This window comes from Dasypus novemcinctus, chromosome 10, assembly GCF_030445035.2.
Source record: "Dasypus novemcinctus isolate mDasNov1 chromosome 10, mDasNov1.1.hap2, whole genome shotgun sequence".
Classification (NCBI taxonomy): Eukaryota; Metazoa; Chordata; class Mammalia; order Cingulata; family Dasypodidae; genus Dasypus; species Dasypus novemcinctus.
In genome coordinates, this window is record NC_080682.1 from 19108152 (window position 1) to 19114181 (window position 6030).

Consider the following 6030-nt stretch of genomic DNA (forward strand, 5'->3'; position numbering starts at 1 on the left):
TAAAAATTACAAGTAAGAGACTCATCTTAGATCCATATATACTAACAGGCCAAAAGTGAAAAGATGGAAAAAATTTTAAACAAATAGAGAACAAAGGAGAACTGGGATGACCATATTAATATCAGGTATAGAGATTGAGTAAAAACTCTTAAAAGTGATAAAAATGACATTATATATTGATAAAAGGGTCAATTCAACAAGAATACTTAACAATAAAATATACATGTACTTAAAAACAGGGCACCAGTATACGGAGGAAACACTGACAGAAATGAAAGGAGAAATAGATAATTCTACAATATAGTTGGAGAAATCAGTACAACACTTTCAAATCAGGATAGAAAATCTGCACAGAAGATGAATAAGGTAATATAGGACCTGAAAAACACTATACACCAACTAGATTTAAAAGATATATATATTACAGTTCTTGCCGAAACAACAGAATGAACATTCTTCTCTAATGCACACAGTTCATGCTCCAGGATAGATCATAGGTGAGGGCACAAGAAAAGTCTCAATAAATGTGAAAATATTGAAGTAATATAAAATAACTTACCTGACTAAATGAAATGATGATAGAAGTTAATAACAGAAGAAAATCTGGAAAATTTACAAATATGTTATAAACACTGCAATTTAAACAAAGGATTAAAGACTAAATTATAAGATAAATTAGAAAATATTAGATATGAATGAAAAAGAAGACACAGCACACCAAAACTTATGGAATGCGGAAAAAGCAGTGCTCACAGAAAATTTTATAGTTCTAAATTCTTACATTAAGACAATGAAAGATCTCAGATAAATAACCTACCATTACATCTTGAGGAACCAGAAAAATAAGAGCAAGTAAATCCTAAAGTTAAGATAAGAAGGAAAATAATTGAAATTAGAGCAGAGATAAGTGAAATAAAGAATATAAGCAACTGAGAAAATAAAACAAAAAGTCTCTGAAAAAAATCAATAAAATTAGCCAAGCTTTTGCTAGACTGACAAAAAAAGAAAAGCAAAAAAATGCAAATAATTAAAATCAGAAAGGAAAATGGTGGTATCACTGATGACCTTACAGAAATAAATATGATTATGAGAGACTATGAACAACTGTATGCCAACAAATTACATAACTTAGGAGATAAAAGAAAAAAACAGAGAAAGAAGTAAAGGAAAACAGGAAAATAATGAATGACAAACCTGGGAAACTCAATAAAGAGAACATCTTAAAAGGATAAAAACAGATACTGAAGCTGAAGACCACTGAAGTGAAAAATTCCCTAGAATGTTTCAACAGCATGATTAAGCCGGCAAAAGAATTCATAAGTGAATTTGAAGACAGGTCAATTGAAATGACTTAGACTGAATAGCAGAAAGATAAAGGAATGAAAAAAGTGAACAGTTCCTAAGAGACCTTGGGGTGGCATAAAGTGCACCAAGATATGCATAATAGGAATCCCAGAAGAAGAAGAAAGGGGCAGAAGGAAGATTCAAAGACATAATGGCAAGAAAACTTCCCAAATTTAATGAAAGACATGAACATACACATACAAGCATACAAGCAAACTCCAACAAGATAAACTCAAAAGAATCAAGTGCAGATAGATAGTAGTCAAACTGTAGAATGATAAGGACAAGGAAGGGTGGTAAAAAGCTGCAAGAGAGAAGCTATATGTTATGCACAAGGGAGCCAAAAGAAGATTGTCACCTTCACTTGAGAAAACTTGAAGGCAAGAAGGGGATGCAATGAAGTATTTAAGGGATTGAAAGAAAACAGCTGCTAACCAAGAATTTTATATCCAATGAGACTTTCAAAATTGAGGGAAAGATTAAGACATTCCCAGATATACAAAAGCTTACATATTCTAAAAGGACTTCTTCAGACTGAAAAGGAAGAGAAGTAGAAAGTGGGTTGAAGTGGCATAAAAAATAAAACTTTCCAATAAAAGTAACTATATAGCTTACTATAAATACCAGTATTATTGTTTTGTTACTTGGTATATAATGCTACTTTTTACTACTTATAGGTTCTAAAATGCAAATACGTTAATATTATGATAAATCTATGGTCCTGGACAACAATGCATAAAGATATAATTTGCAAAATCATGTTGACTGAAATAAGCCAGGCATAAAGGATAAAATATTGTCTGCTCTCACTGATATGAAATAATTAACATAGGCAAATTTATAGAGTAAGAAACCAGAATAGAGGTTGTCAGGGGCAGTATAAGGATAGAGAATAGAAATTTAATTTTTAATTGGTGAAGTATCTTTTCTGAAGTGATGAAGAATTTTAGTAATGGATGGTGGTAATGACAGCACAACATTGTGAACATAACACTACTGTGCTGTATATTTGAATGTGGTTAAAAAGGAAAATTTTAATTTGTGTAAATACCATTCTATTAAGAATATTTAAAAATAGGACTGGGAACTGATGTAGTTCAATGGCTGAATGCCTGCCTCCCTGGTTCAATCCCCAGTAACTTCTAAAAAAAATATAGGACTGTACAACACAAATAGTAAAAAACAGTGTAAACTATCAACTATAGCTAATATCGAATAGAGCCATAGTACAATTATAATAATATTCTGTTATCAATTGTAACAAAATTACTGCACTAATTCAAAATGTTAATGGCAAAAAACTCCATGGTTGAGGGGATATATGGGAACTCTGTATTTTCTGCATAACTATTCTGTAAAGCTACAACTTTTCTAAAGAAAAATTATGTTAAATTAGAGTAATGATCACCTATTTTATTTTGGCAAATTTGACAATGAAATATACCAGAAATGGGTTGGCTTTTAGAATAGGAATTTACTAGAGAAAATCTTACATAGCCAAGGTTGTGAAAATGTCCAAATCAAAGCATCATCAGAGATGCTGTCTCACCAAAAGTTTGCTGCTGGCAGAACCTGGACTCCTGCCAAGTGGCAAAGCCAAATTGCAGCGGACTCTACCTTCTCCTTCAGGCTCAGTTTCCCCCTGACCTCAGTTGTGGACAATCCGGTAGATGGCTCATCTCTCTCAGGTTTCTTCAGCTTTGGTCTGCTCCACTGTTCGCAGCCTCTGGCCTCTTGGAATCTCTCCTTCTGTGGCTGCAGGTGTTCTTCACATGGTAGGGTAAAAATGACAGCTCTTTTTCTCTGCATTCCATTTATATAAGACTACAGTTAAAGTAATCACATCCACCCTGGGTCCTGTAATCTAATCAAGGTCATTAACTGAATCCATCTAATCAAAAGTGATCTAACCAAAAGGTCCCACATACAATAGGATCACACATACAGGATTGGTTTATCTTAAGAACATCATTTTTCAGGAGTCCATAAAAGACTCAAACCAGGACAGCACCAATTGAAATAGTCACGTCAATACAAATAAAAAGAGAGAGAGAATGGGAGAAAGAGCAAAAGTGAGAGGAAGAGAGAGAGAGAGAGAGAGAGAGAGAGAGAGAGAGAGAAATATCTGGCCTGAACCAAACTACTACTAGACTTTCTACCAATTGTCAGACACTACGGTGAACTGAGTGTTAAGTTATAGGACACCATAGTGAGCCAATTACCAAAATTCAGATTCTGGGAAATTCCACGGGATAAAGACCTGGTTTCTTCATTTTAATAAAAAAGTCAAGGAAACTAAAAGAGATAAAGAGGATTACTTTATAAGTTAAAAGAGATTTTAGGAACACACCAACCAATTGGAATTATGTACCATATTTTCATCTAAAGTCAAAAAACAAACAGAATAAAGTGTTGGACAATTAGGGAAATATGAACTTTCACTAAAAATTTCATTTTTTAAGAAACTCCTGTTAATTTTTTGTGCATGTAGGGGTCGTATTGTAATTATGTTTTTAAAAATAACAGAAATTATCCTATAGAGAAATTACTGAAAAAATTATTGATAAAAATTTATGATGTCTACAATATGATTAAAACTAATGTGGATAAGGACGGAAAGAAGATGTCAACAAAAATAAAACAAGATTGGCCAAGTTTTGAAAATTGTTGAAGTTGGGTGATGGGTATATCAATTTCATGCAGTTACAAGATTATCTTAGATATCTGGAATGAATGGTGGTACCATTCCCTTTACATTAAATTTCAATAGTTTATATCAAAATAGACAAATCTGTCTATTTTGATATAAACTTTTTAAAGTAAAAGTTTGAATATTTTATTATAAGAATATACAAAAGAAAACATTATTTTTAATGAAAAAAAACCTTCCACCAATGGAAAACCCAGGACCACAGGACCATATGGCTTCACTGGTGAATTCTACCAGAATCTAAAAGAACAATTAACATTATTCCTTCTCAAACTCTTCCAAAGAATTCAAGAGGCGAGAACACTTCCTAACTCATTCTATGAGGTCGGCATTACTCTACTACCCAAGCTTGGTAAAGACAGTATAAGAAAAGACTATTACAGGCAAGTTTACCTTATGAATATAGAATCACAAATCTATTCCTATGGTTGTGAACCCCCTTTGTTGGACTGTGTCAGTGAGGATGACTCAGGTTGAGTCTCCTCTCTCTTACTGGCACTGATATAAATGGAGACACAGAGAGAAACACACAGATAAAGGAGGCCACCATAATTGATCCTGTAATATGAGAGAAAGGACTCCAGTTTCATCCAACTGAGAGGCTCAAAGAGCTGAGACCAAGGGAGAGATGAGCCATATGCCTGACAGCTTGCAACTGAACTTGGGCAGAAAGTGGAGTAGGTAAGACCAGTAGAGGAGGTTTAGAAAAAGACAAGCCCTATGAATCTTGAACACATCAGTTTGTGTGAAATAAGACAAATACAAAGGACAAATATTGTGTGATCTCACTTATATGTATTTTGCAACCCTATCTAAATATTGAAAAAGAGTAACCAAGTACATGCTGTGCTATCATCAACAGATACAGGCTGCTTTTCCTCATCAACAACATGATCCAGACTTACACTGATGTGGGCTATGGGTAGGAGGCTCTTTGTCTCTTAAGAGATAACCTAAACTGTCTGTGACTTGTGGGTGTGGGATGATAAGAGGCTGCAGTCCTGCCCTTGGTGACCATGGCAATGACTCCAGTCCCAGGAAACAGTTTATCAGTGCAAACTCTATAAAATTTGAATATTCAGGGGAAATGCAAACCAAGATAAGCTAAAAGTTTATCTAGAATGTATGAAGTCCATGCTAAAAGCTTACCTAAGATGTGGAAGATATATATGCTAATTCAAGCCTATTGAGAACTGAAACAAAAGGACCATTTAACCTTTCCTCTCTGTATAAAAGAAACTCAAAAGCCTTGTTCGGGGCTTGGGTTTGCAACAGGAAGCTCCTGAGTCAGGTTGGCCGTCAATAAACCATTTTTCCTTCTCAAAATCATTCCTGAGTCCTGGCCTTTCTATATATGCAAATAATTGAACCTCTTTCAAATTCTACAACAACATGACCTAACAGCAGGAAATTCTGGAGAAGACATCACAGAAAGACAGCCCTAGAATTTTGCTGGAAGGAAACCTATCAGGTATTCTTGATGCCGATACCCTATGCTTACAAGTACTTAAGTGCAAATGATAAGAATTGTAAGTTTATACCCACTAAAAATCTTTAAAAGGAATTTTCCAGAGAACTTCTGAAACCAGATGGCTTATAGAAGTTGATTGCCAAAGCAAACAAAGTGAACACTCTCACCATAAAATACTAGAAAGCTATATCAATTAATCCTTCCACCAGAGACAACTGAAACAAGATTATCTTACATACTTTGAACCACTGATAGTACCACTCTCTTTATATACTTTTTTAAAGTTTGTTTGTTTATTTGTTTATTTATTTTCTCCTCTGCCATTGTCTACTCTCTATTATTTATTTATTTATTATCATTTATTTATTTATTTCCCCTCTGCCATTGTCTACTCTCTATATCCATTCACTGTGTGTTCTTCTGTGTCTGCTTGTATTCTCATTAGGTGGCTCCAGGAACTGATCCTGGTTTCTCCTGGAGTGGGAGAGAGGCAATCATTCTCTTG